Below are 14,286 nucleotides of genomic sequence, written 5' to 3'. Positions count from 1 at the left end.
GAGCGGCTGGATGCCGCGGAGTCGTCCACTGCGTCTGCTGGCGCTAGTGTCGCTATGGCTGGGCCTTCTGTCCGCGGCCGCCTACGGCACGTCGCTCGTGGCGCACCTGACTGCGCCGCACGCCCAGCTGCCCTTCCACTCGCTCGACGAAATGGTCGACGTGGGTACGCACACGCTGCTCGTCTACAAGCACACGCTGCCTCACCGCGTCATCGTGGTAAGGCGCGCACATTTAAAGAGGACACAGGTCGCTTTGTAGTAGAACTGGTATTAAGCGGTCACGTAACTCTTCACCGCTGACGTAAAGTCGTCGGCACACGGACCGTGCATCCGAACGTTGAGCGTTGAGAGTTCCGAGTTTCTGACGTCATAGCGTGGAATAGCACGTTCGGGAGTCTTTCCGAACGTGCAGAGTGATATCTGGCATGTCAGATATTCTGAACGTGCGTCTGAGCGTTGGCCAATGAGATTGCACAACACCACCTACGTCACATGTACGCCATCTCCCTTCAGCACAAAGTTGTGAGGAGCCATATTGGCATTCATTTCAAGCCTATATGTATATTTACGCCGTTTCTCAGCACCAGCAAATTGAGAATCACTGGAAAACCCGTTGTTAGCTGTGTGATCGTCACAATAAAATAATGAGAAACATCATATTCGTGGCAGAAGAATTATTGTAGCTTGCGTATTATGAGAGTATGCTATTTGAAGGCAGCCACCCAAAACGCATTGTTCGTGGTACAATTTGTTATAATTAAATTTCAGTTAGTAACATAGTTACGATTAAGGGGCTCCAGAACGCCCTATACTTGCAATGTTAAAATAACGCTTATAAATTACATCTTTCCTCACAAAGTATTTGAGGTAGGAAGTTGAACTTTTTACAGATTATTTATTGGAATATGGGCTACAACTTAACACAGGGATTTTACAAAATTTTAGTTCAGTTATTAAAGATGATTTTTTTTCAATTGTAATGAAAATTCACAACATTTTTTGCAATTTTTTATTTATATATTCAAAAATATACAGTTTTTTGGAAAAAGGCTGTGTTAAATTATGCAGAAGGTACTGTGTAACATTTACTGAAAGTTTGAAACAAATATGTTTGGAAGATCCTTAGAAAACATGTAATTAGTATGAGAAAATAAAAGTTTTGGGAATCGAACGACAAAGATTGGATTAACTTTTTAGTGCATTCCAGGTCCATAGGATGGATTATCTTCATCCTCTGCAAACTCCTCCTCCAGCTTCCTCTTGTTCCTCCTCCTGTTTACTCTTGCTTGTATTTCTAGACTCTTTACAGCCCTGTCTGCAGCCCGAAGGCGTTCCTTGTCTAAAGCAAGCATCGCTCGTACCATGTTAGAACCTATCTTCATTCCCATATTTCTAAATACCTTGCACCTTACAATGTTGCCATCATTGAAAGTCGCAACAGCATCATACACACCAAAGTGAAGTGTTTCTATTCCAACAAATACAGTCTTGGGGATTTTCGACCATGTAACACTATTTACACTTTCATTGGGGTTTTGAGTTTTTCTGTGGATACACTTTTTCAACAGTTCAGGTGCTGCTAAGTCTCTGAAAATAGGTTTTATCACCTCCATTATTGCATGAGGCAGACTATGCTTATGAGTGTACACTTCACCAGTTAGCAATCCTTTGTTATATTTACACCAACTGTCTTCTTTGGGACACAAGCTATGTTGGGGATTTTCATCGTCTTTATTGTTTACAGTAATAACACATACCTTTGGCTTTCCAACATTTCTCCTTTTCTTAAAAGCCTTCAGAGGATTTATAATAACTTTACTTTTACTCATTATTATACTTCAACAAAACAGAGACTCAAGAAACAGAATTAATTACGAATATTTTCGAGATAACGACAGAGTAAATAAACATGAAACAATCGACAATCACACCAGCGATATATATTGAACCATCACAGGTTAGCCACAACACATACTTTATCTCACATCACTAAAATGTACCTGATGAACACGGACGTTAATAATAACACCATTTGACAGCAGTTTAACAGCGCCACAGTGGGTCACGCACATGTAGAACACATTTCAAAAAAAATTTAAAAATAGTTGTAGTCTTCGGAACTGAATAAATTATATATCTATTAAAAGGTAATAGTCTGCAGATTCAGAAAACGCAAAAAAGTAAGAATTGAACTTTTCATGATTTTGAGCCTTTCCGGAGCCCCTTAAAGCTTTCAGCATGTGATAAGATTGGTAAGATCCTAGGATTAGCGATTAACTTAAATGTGACCGTTTAGAGTGGTGAGCAGCGTTACTGAATTGTACTTGTGTAAAGCTATTTTGCTCTTTTTTGTTTTGCGCTTCGTAATTCTCATGTTGCAAAGATTCTGCTACTGGGTAAGAACAGTGGTCAAGTAAGACTGACCTTAGAGTTTTACTAAAATGTGGGAATAATGAAATAATGTTTATCTTATGTGAAGAAGTACTGCAAATTTGTATCGCACTGTTTGTAATGGAACTTTTATAAGCCTGTGTCCTTATTGATTGGACATGGTACTTTCCTTTTCGTGGGCAATGGAGGAAACGTGCGTTTTAATAAAGCTAACGTGGGAATTTTACGCGCGCCCGTTTGGTAAACAGTGTGGTTTACGAACTAGAAACTTCCTGCGACTGCCGCCGGAGTGCGTTGCGATCGCGTGTACCACGTTGGGGCCACGTACCGTATGCTCAAGTCGCATCGTTTCTGAGCGTTCAGCAGCACATTGAACTTGGCACGCTCAACGTTGGCGTTCGACAGCACGGTTCGTGTGCCGACAGCTTAAGGCCGTCCTCACGCGGATCGCCTTTCCATCGCTAAGCACGCCAGACGTGGTGTACGTTGTGGTTACCACACGCTCTGAAAAGATCTGCTGCATTTCACGGAACAGAACGTGCTCATCATCGCGATGTGCGACTGCAGCGCACTCCAGCGGCAGTTGTTGGCTGCAGCTGGCATTCGAACCACAGATTCTTTAAGAAAATGGACGCACGTAAAATAGCTGCGTTAACTGTGTTAGTGACTGTCAAAGAAGAGAAAAAAAATCGCGAAGAAGATTCTGGATTCGTCTATGGCTCGAACAGCGAATTACTGGTAGAGTAACACTACATAATGCTGTACAACGATCTGAGATAGATAACCAAAGAAGTTATACGTTAAATCAGTTGAACCTCCAGGTCATTTCCAGTTTAAATTGAATGCAGTATAAGGTCTATGTCTGTTTGTGCATCCATAATATCCATATTCTCGATGCTGTACTCCTGTCATCACTCTGAAGTAACACACTTCACATAGGTTTCAACATCGGGATCTGTTTCTTAATGTCATTCGAAAGGAAGATGTCATTTTTCAAAGTTGTTCACTGTCATTGAAAAAGGTATTTACCAGCAAGCTAAAAACATGAGGGACTCTATAAAACCAAGACAGGGGTATAAATATTTTACACAAAGTTTCATAATGGCAAAAACTGGCCGTGTGTTAACTTGCTTTTGCATTCTGACATACACTGGCAGTCACATTAAGATTTCTGGTCAGTGGGGGAAAGTTCCAGTCTTTGGTCTATGCAACAAAAAGTACAGCAAATAGATTATTTATAATAAATAACATCGACTATTGCAGATAATACTTCTATTAAATTAATAAGAAAACCCTTGAATCTTTTAGAAAACAAAACACGAAACGAAATATTGAAGTATCTAGACATGCATCTGCTATCTTTCACTTTCGTGTTCAAAACACTGTCGACTGCATTACGAGTTCGACATGCGTACAGCGATCCAGTTACATGATATACGGTGTGTTGTACACACAAATGTCCTTATTTGATATTTAACTATAAAAAAATTTGTAGCGAAGCGACGCGCTTTTGACAGATCCTCATTGTGCCGTAGTACTGAAACGGTTTACGTGCATAGCAGAGAAGTTAACAACACGGGAAGCATCAAATATGGGGAGCCTGTAACTACCGATATGTAGTTTCCTGTCATTTTATCATCATAAATCGTATCTAAAACGATGCATTTGCGAGAGATTTTATTTTTCCTGGCGCTCTGTAAGAGCTTGTGTTCATAACATACACTCTATAATAAAAAAAAAACAGCAAATACGGAGTTTAACACCATAGAATACGACGCCCCCTACGCTATGATTGTGAGATCAAATCGATGCCGCATTCCACTTGGCAAGTAGTTCTCCAAGAGGCAAAAATCTGACACGCCAGATGCTTCATTTCACGCTTCGAAATGTAGTGGAATGTGGAATTGCACACACTGACTTCACCAGACTCTCTTCCACGTACGTTTTCATGTTTCGTGGGAGGACGGGTTACGTCATTATAGTGATGTGTATGCACCGATCGGTTATATGTAATCAGCATAGTAAGACAAGGTGATTAGACGGAAAGACGGAAATAAGCTTTCTCACTTGAACATGCCCCTGATCACGTGTACAAGGAATGGTGTACTACTTGCAGGCCAGTAACACAGGCGTCACAACAGTGGTCGGAAAATAATCATGTTCGACAGAGACAGGAGTCACATCTAAAAATATACGACAATCGGTTTGAAAATCGACACGAGTTGCTGCTGTCAGTCAACGAAAATCCATCTCTACCAGTTTCTGAGCGAACACTGCGAAGGGAATTGCAAGCAACCGGCATTTGGGGTCGGGAACCTCGTCAAAGGTACATCTTCGATGGTCCAAACAACACAGCGACTGGACAGTAGATGATCGGAGGCGTCCATTGTGCTCTGACGGGCCGTGATTTTGCCTTCTCCAAGTGATTTTAGTTTTCGGGTGCACTTCTAATGAATTCTCTTATTACTACTTTGTTTTGTGGTTTTGTTTCTGATGAAAGTCTTTGTGTGTGAATGCAGCTTGCCGCTAACTTGGTGTAATGTTTGTCTGTACAGAAGTGTGTCTGTCGTCTTTATCGCTCCTTCACTTCCACACCTGAATCAGTACAGTAAAGTCAGGGCTTCGTGTATTATGATTGGCTGATCCGTAAAAGGACAGACAAACAATTATACTACTGGAGGATTCTAAGTAATTTCTAGAATTACATTCACTCTCTCTCTCTCTCTCTCTCTCTAATTTATCTGTGTACAATCCAAATATAAATTACTTGAGATCAGCCTGGTCGAATCTCCGGTAGAGCCCTTCGTCTTAATACTCAGCGGCGGTCTTGCTAGAAAAAATCTTTACATTTGTTATTATTATTAAGCGCTGCATTCAGTTGGGAAAATCGATCGTTTGAACAATTCGTTCAGTTTACGACAGATCTAATATTTCAGATGTGGACGAAGCCTTTTTGGACGATTTATAAAACTCATAGATTGCAGGTTCTCTTCGTCACAGCTGAAACTTCCCAATTAATTACAGGCCTAGACAATCATCAATGATTCATACAGAGAACTCATTCTTCATTCACTCTGTAATAAAATGGTCACAAACCTTATTTCTGATGAAAGATGTATATTGAATCCTTGTTAATTACAGGTTCCGTTTCCGTGTATTTTAAGTCTCAGGAAAGTTACTTTTTTACAGGTTTATCATTTCTTTATCTATCCCGCTATCGGCACAAATTTCCCTTGTTCGCTTTAGTGCGAAGAAGAGTACCTAAACTTCTTTAGGAATCCAAAAATCCTCCCACCGATATTTCCGAAACTGTTCCCTTCTCTCGCTCTCTCTATACTATAATGACCATGGAGTATACATATCTGTACCTCTGTTGTTCCAAAGAATAAACGTACTAGAAAAATACCTTGGCGTCGACGAGCTGTCGGCGCATATTTTACTAGAAAAATCTAATCCAATACTTTTCAAACGTAAATAAATGTGGATGATTTGATGGATCACTATTAATTAGTGCGTGGTAGAGGGTAATTTTCCGTGAGGATATTACAATGCCCCTCGCAGCGAGCGAAGTTTGTGAGCTCAATTTTGATTCACCGAACACACTTCGCGAGCTATCTATTAGCGTGGATAACCCGGAAGTGATGATTGTCAGTCCTCCGACTGAAAAAGAATATTCTGTTTGAGACAGACGAAGAAAAGAATTGTGGAAAACAGAAGAAATGAAGAGACAGGTACCGCGACTGTATTGCTTTTACGTGCATCTCGGTGTTATGTTTGCTGTGCACAACCAAGGAAGATGATCTTTCATGAACTGTTGTCAGGGTCTACCCATTCGGGAACTTTCTTAAGCAGGGAAACCTTGGAAAACCTCTTAAGCTTAGACCCCCAGCCTACGGTACATAGAAGATAGGAAAGCCTATAGAAGAACAAAAATAATTTTGAAATTTATCTCTAAAGAAAAGATAGGGATCAATTTGTATCACGATTTGGAAAAGGGTAGTTTGTGCCGTAGTTTGTGCCTCTAGCAAAAAAAACTTTTTACAATCAATAACATGAATTTGCGTTTTACAATCTTGCTCCTAGTACAATATCTTGCGGTGCTAAACTCCCCCGGGTCTTGCATGTCCCCGACGTCCACATTTGTAGTCGGTCTTCTACGCGGCCCCCTTTGTAGTTGATCTTCTACGCGGCCCACAATGGGAAGAGTAGAAGGAACAGGGATACTCGAATTCACATGCAACATTCATTCCAAAAGAATTAGCATTGACCAAAAGGAAGACTCTTCCTGTAAGAGAACTGATTAGGTTGCACCATCCAAGATTCTCCTTTTTTGAAAGCAAAATCCTTATGGCTTCATGGATCCTTTTTGTTACGACGTATTTCAATGAATTCCACTCTTAATTAATGATGTTGCCAAAGGCATCATCCGATTTACTCTCGTTTGAATACTCCTTTTTACTTTGCCTCCCCACTTGTACTTAGAAGTCCAAACGCTTTAACAGATTTTCTATGACTGATTTGTTCTTCGTAATTTAAAGGATTCATGTAACTTACTATAGATTTTGGATTCAAATCATCGAATAATGGAAAGTGTAGTTCATTTTATACCCAGACATCATCCATATTCCCTTAATAAGTCATATAATTTAGCTATCCTCAAAACTTTTTATTCTAAACACATATATTTCTTCGCTTTAGTGCTGAAATGTAAAAATTATTAGCATTGAGGAATGCGGATTCGCTTCTTTCATTTACTCTCTGATTCATACTGCGTTCATCCATGCTCATCTATGGAAATGGATTTTTCAAACATAATTCCCAAACGAACACAAACCATTAAACAACTATTAATTCTATGAATATTACTTTTTTTTTATTATTCATTAATAAATTAAAAACTCTTAACTTCTAATTATAACACCTATTCCTTTTAAAGTTCAACATGAATCAGTTTATCCTCGCGTTTGGTGCGAGTCTCTTATAAAGCATATCTGTGTCGTCTCTATAGATTTTAATTCTCGCGCCGACGTCAACTGTTTTGCGCGGGAAATTGTCTTTGCGGCGTTAACCGTCACTCACGATTCACTACCACAACACATCCCTTCACACGTTTACCCATCTAAGCGTTCACATGAGATTATATATGAATATTCACTTTAAACCTTTTTTTGATTATTCAGCGTCATTTGCGGGAAACATTTCATTCTTCTCGCAGGTCAGTCAGATACTTTATACATCTTGATCACATTAGCAAAGCTAAAGTTCTATGTTCACTCAAACCACAGGTGAAGCCTATCTCCACTATCCTTTTTACAACACTCAATAGTAATAATTAGTCACTATTTCTATATTCTATGTCATTAATTAACTACTTCACTTTAAAGGTTTTTAACACTACACACACACAGTTTATTGTTATATTTTTTACGAGCGTTCATCTCTGTCACTCGGAACACCATTCCTCCCTATCTCCTATTCTTCATTATATCTTTTTAAGTCATTATAAGGAAATAACCCTTTTATTTTGTTCGATCCCGTGTATGCTATGTCACGACCAACAATGGGGAGCAGTATGGGCTTCAACATGCGATCTATTTCTTTTTGAACTTGAGCCTTTAACCTCCAGGGAACAGGATAGAAAGTTCGACAATATGTTTCGTGCGGCTTAACGTAGAGATGGCATATGTATCCTTTAATCACTCCTGGCCTTTCATCAAACACGTTTTCATACACTAATAATAATTCTTTGAGCTGCTTCTTCTGATCTTCAGTGATGCAGTCAGATTCATTTAACTTCTCATACACTAATTGACCGAAATCTCCTTTGACTTGGAACTCATTATTTGCGTGCTGTTTAGAATTCTGTGCAGTCCTGATTACTTGCACACTGATCCCACTATTATATTTTCTGGTAAGGCCTTCCTTTTTCAACAAGTCCAACTCAATTTCTTGTTTATTTATATTTAACCAAATTTTTCCTGTTTTAAAATCTATTCTGCATCCGTATTGACGTAGGCTGTCGACTCCGATAATGCAGTCTACCACCAAATTTTTCACAACAAGGAATGTGCTTAATATTGCTACATTTCCTACTTCTACACTAAGTAGTGACTGCACTTTTACATTCGCCGATCGAGCCCCAACGGCGCCTATTATTCTACAATTTTGAACTGGAAAAATTGGTACTCGTCTTATATTTCTGATCTTGTTGAATAGAGCCTCCGAAATAACATTCGTGGTTGCAGCTGTGTCTAAAACCGCCGTTATAGGTACAGTCTCCAAAATGACTTGCACTTCGGCTACTGCCACCGGTTCCTTATCTTCATCTTTGGGTTCTAAGTCTTCGGTCAATTCATCTGCCAGTAATTGTCCATCATTATACGTTAGCATTGGTACACATATCCTGTTGCCCCTCAACCTATTGTTGACCGCTCCTCCGGGGCACGAGTGGGTCCTTACTAGTTTGTTGGATTTTGATTCGCCTGGTGGTTGACATCGTCCGTTACTTCGGTAATTACCGGTTGATTCGTAGATGTCCGTCCCCACTGATGTTGGTTGTTGGAGTTTATTCCCCCCGGTTGGTTCCACTTTCTATTACCGTTATTGTTCCATGCTTGGGGTCTGAAATTCCTTTCGTTCCCCCATACGGGATTGTATCGTTTCCCATTCCTGTTATTCCTTGGATAGCCCCTCGCAAGACTATTGCCGGTATTATTGTTGAGATTTTGAGGGGTTTCTCCACTATTTATCGATCTCTGTGCGTTCACTTGCCTACCATTTGCCGGAAGTTCTATCTCCCTATACTGGAATCTGTTATTACGTGCTTTCTGGCTGTTCTCTTCTATAATGTCTATATGATCTAACGTCGTGAGGAACGACTCCAGGTCTTTATCGTTGCCGTAAATTAATTGATTCCGGATGCTAGTTGGTAATCTTGCCTTAAGTATGTTTATTATGTCTGGCAAAGGCATAGGTCTGTCCCAATATCTTGTTTTATTTATATATTTTTCAAAATACTTCCTAAGGCTTCCTTTCGAAAAAGAGAAAGGCTCTGGGTAGAGCACCTCCTGCCTTAGGCGTTCCTGTACCCCTTCTGACCAGAATTTTGCTAAAAACGCTTTCTCAAAATCTTCATAGGTCGAGCAAACAGAAGTCATGTCCGAGGCCCAGATCGCCCCCGAACCTTGTATATACCCAGTAACGAAACTGATCTTCTGCCACTCCGACCAATTTCTGGGTAGCACTCCTCTAAAACTTCGAATAAAAACAATCGGATGGACCCCCCTTTTGTCAGTGTTAAAAATCTGAAATTGCCGATGCTTTATCATTTTTTCTTCGGCATGACAAAGGCTTTCATAATCTCCATCCGCTAAAACGTCACGCGAACAACTAGCTCGTGGCCATTTGATATTCGAGTTACTTACACATGTCGGTATTGTGTGCGAATGTGCAGTAACGGGGTCTATAGTCGCTGACAACTTCTGCTGTTGGCCTGTATTCATTTGTTCTGAGCCTTGTTGTGAAACGCGTATCGACTCTTCGATCGTTTGTTTCCAATGCTCGAAATCAGCACCTAACTGCTGTCGCACTTCCTCAAGTCCTTTCGCAAACAAATTCTCTTCCTGTTTGCCGCATAGACTCTGGAATGCTGCTTTAACATTTTGCTCAACGTTTTCACACATTAGCCTTTTGTTTTCTAATGTGATTTCGGATAATTTACCCGTTAATACATTAATCTGGTGGTCAATAACGTCTTGACGTTCTGTCAGATGTTCCACACTTTCCTTTAGGTTCGTCTGCGTACGTGCCAATTCAGGGAGTTGCGCAATTGCACATGACATGGCATCTTGCTTTTGTACTAACTGCGGAACCATTTCCACCTGTTCACGTACTGTATCTATCTTAATAGCCACATACTCCTTCATTTCTACACGAACACGTTGAGTAGATTCCTCACATTGAGCTTTAACCAATTCGATTTGTGCAGTTAATTTTCGTTCCGTCTCTTCGGCCTGATCTTTTAGTTCCTTTGTCTTTTCCTCTATCCGCTGCTCTAATTCGGAAAAACTTTCATGTAACTGCTGCTTAATCTCGGTTTTCAAATTTTCCTGCCCTTCCGTAACTGAGGCTAATTTTGTGTTCATATTATTCATGGTCTCAGTTAACATTTGCATCTGCCTCATTATAATTACTAATGGATCTAATCCATGTTGCATCCCTGCTGTTACATCTCCAGCCGTGTCTACCGGGCGTTCTATTGCGCTATCTGTAGCTATCGGTTCTACAACACTTCTTACTACCTCATTATCATCGGTGCTCACAGCTGAAGGCTGTTGCATGTTGCTCTGCTCTGCTTGACTCATCTTAAACATTGCCCTAGTTAAAACCATATAAATGTTCTACAGTCAAGATTTATATATATCTCCCTTCACACAAGAATACTTTCGTATAGTACTTATACGGTTAAATGCAACTAGGGCAGTTCAATCAAACTACGTCTTATATGAACACAATTAGTAAATGTTCAAATCTACGTCTACTTCCAGAATACTAGCAAGCTTTAATTAAAAAATTATAGATCTGGCCTTTAGTCTGCGCCCTGCGTGCTAGTTATCTGTGGATCCAAGTAATTCGACTGCGAGTATTTCTTCTCTTTTTTTCCAAGTTAGGTTGTCTCGTCGTCGTTCACATGAAACAAAGAACAAAATTATTTTAACAACGTCCAAAAACGTGTCCTGTCACGGATTGGCCATTCTAATGAATTCTCTTATTACTACTTTGTTTTGTGGTTTTGTTTCTGATGAAAGTCTTTGTGTGTGAATGCAGCTTGCCGCTAACTTGGTGTAATGTTTGTCTGTACAGAAGTGTGTCTGTCGTCTTTATCGCTCCTTCACTTCCACACCTGAATCAGTACAGTAAAGTCAGGGCTTCGTGTATTATGATTGGCTGATCCGTAAAAGGACAGACAAACAATTATACTACTGGAGGATTCTAAGTAATTTCTAGAATTACATTCACTCTCTCTCTCTCTCTCTCTCTCTAATTTATCTGTGTACAATCCAAATATAAATTACTTGAGATCAGCCTGGTCGAATCTCCGGTAGAGCCCTTCGTCTTAATACTCAGCGGCGGTCTTGCTAGAAAAAATCTTTACATTTGTTATTATTATTAAGCGCTGCATTCAGTTGGGAAAATCGATCGTTTGAACAATTCGTTCAGTTTACGACAGATCTAATATTTCAGATGTGGACGAAGCCTTTTTGGACGATTTATAAAACTCATAGATTGCAGGTTCTCTTCGTCACAGCTGAAACTTCCCAATTAATTACAGGCCTAGACAATCATCAATGATTCATACAGAGAACTCATTCTTCATTCACTCTGTAATAAAATGGTCACAAACCTTATTTCTGATGAAAGATGTATATTGAATCCTTGTTAATTACAGGTTCCGTTTCCGTGTATTTTAAGTCTCAGGAAAGTTACTTTTTTACAGGTTTATCATTTCTTTATCTATCCCGCTATCGGCACAAATTTCCCTTGTTCGCTTTAGTGCGAAGAAGAGTACCTAAACTTCTTTAGGAATCCAAAAATCCTCCCACCGATATTTCCGAAACTGTTCCCTTCTCTCGCTCTCTCTATACTATAATGACCATGGAGTATACATATCTGTACCTCTGTTGTTCCAAAGAATAAACGTACTAGAAAAATACCTTGGCGTCGACGAGCTGTCGGCGCATATTTTACTAGAAAAATCTAATCCAATACTTTTCAAACGTAAATAAATGTGGATGATTTGATGGATCACTATTAATTAGTGCGTGGTAGAGGGTAATTTTCCGTGGGGATATTACACACTGACAATTCGATGAGGCAGTTAACCCGCAGTGTGAGGAGGGCGCAAGAGCAGTTCAGGCCGCAGGTGATTATGTTATGTGAATGTGAAGTTTTGGGGGTCGTTTTCTGTACCATGAATTGGGTTCACTCATTCTGGTTTTGACAGATCCTCAGGCACCCTTTTACAACCTGGTTGGTCAGCAGACTGTAACACAACGAGAAATGTGTGGCACTATTTGGAACAGTGAATGAAATTTAGTAATCAGCGTCACAGCAGTTTGGTAATTTTGTGTAACCCAATCCTCTATGAGTCCTTTCAGCTGGATACAGCATATCTGTACGAAGTTGTGGAGTCTCTTCTGCACCGAATGGAGGCCATTATCAGGGTTAAAGGCGGTGTGAGGCGTGGTGTCTCCTGGTGGTCACTGTTTTGTCCAGTGTTGTTACTTACCCTCCATACACCGTGATACATCCACTACGTTATCATGCGACACAACTTACGGATGGCGAGAACTGATTTTCTGAAATTGATTTTCGATGTTACGTTTACCGTTAGGACTGAATCGATATTGCTGTCCAGATCAAATGTCGGTCTTCTCAACGTCAGTTCTTTCACACGAATGGTGCCTGCAAGTCAGTTCCGTTTTCGACCGTGTGTTGAAATAGTCAGTAAATTCATTTTTTAATATTAACGATTGAAAATCCTCGAAGTCAAGACTGAAAATATTTTTATTTTTATTTTTATTGCTATATTCAGCTACAAACGAGTGATCTTAATTGCCATGATGGCTAAATACATCGTTAAAATCTTTTTAAAAATGACAACATCCATACAGAGCGCAAAGGAAAGATAACTTTACAGCGTTCATAACAAATCAAGTACAACGAAGGTCATAAAACTAAAGCGTTATGTCACCATTAAAACTTAGTAACTGACAAATTGTAATTGAAATAATATAAATACTGATTAAATTGTGTCAGTTTAGTAACTGACAAATTGTAATTGAAATAATATAAATACTGATTAAATTGTGTCAGTTACTAAGTTTTAACGCCGTAACGTCTTAGTTTCATGACCTTTGTTCTACCTGATTAGTTATGAAAGATGTACAGTTATTTTACCTATACATTTTGTATGGGTGTTGTCATTTTAAAAAAGATTTTAGCCATTTGTTGAGCCGTAATGGCAATTACACTAAACAAGAATGTTTTGTGACCAGAAGATGGCTCGTGTGTAGCTGAAAGTAGTAACCAAAATAAAATATTTATTTGCGAGATTGACTCTGAGAATTTTCAGAAAAATTACGACAAATCGCATGTCTCCAAAGTTGACGATGTCAACAAAGATGATCATAATTTTTTAATAGAGTATTGTCTTTTCAGGATGTCACGAATTCGTGAGAAGTGGTGTGACATTTTTCTAGAAGAGATGATTAAAAATCTTATAAATTTGAATTAATGCACACAATTTTATTTTATCACACTTACCTAGATCACGGGCGATGTTGATAAAAGTCCTGGCCACAGGAGCGCTCTCCATCCAAAGTTACGTTGTGCAAGACGCGACAGTTGGCTGCGACTGCGACGCTGCCCCCTCCTCTTTTCCCACCCTGGCAGACGGCGACACGGCCGCAACACGACTGGAGTCGTCGCCGTTTCCCAAGCTCCGGTCGGCGGCGGCGGCGGATTCAAATACATAAGAAAAATAAGAATTCCGATTTTCTTGCTGTAAAAAATACTGTATGTTAATGCAACAAAGTTACATCGGCTCCCAGAGTTACTTTTTCGATACAGATTCTCCTTTTACTTTAAAAAATTGAAAAGTATCTCTTCCGGTTTTGCGTGTTTTTTTCGCTGTATATTACTTCTCTATCAATTGTGAGGAAAGTAAAAGGCACAAAAAATTGATGTTTGCGTATCTTACAGTTTCACATCACAGCTTGATAATGAGGTGTCTATTTTTCCGATATTCGTCACAGTTATTCCGATACTTAATTTACAAGTAACCTACTGCATAAAATTTGAATTGTGTACAGTGAAAAATGTGGTCGCTGGCTA

The sequence above is a fragment of the Schistocerca nitens genome, chromosome 1 (genome assembly GCF_023898315.1).
Source record: "Schistocerca nitens isolate TAMUIC-IGC-003100 chromosome 1, iqSchNite1.1, whole genome shotgun sequence".
NCBI lineage: Eukaryota > Metazoa > Arthropoda > Insecta > Orthoptera > Acrididae > Schistocerca > Schistocerca nitens.
The sequence above is the reverse complement of the archived record's forward strand: the minus strand, read 5'-3'. Positions refer to the sequence as shown.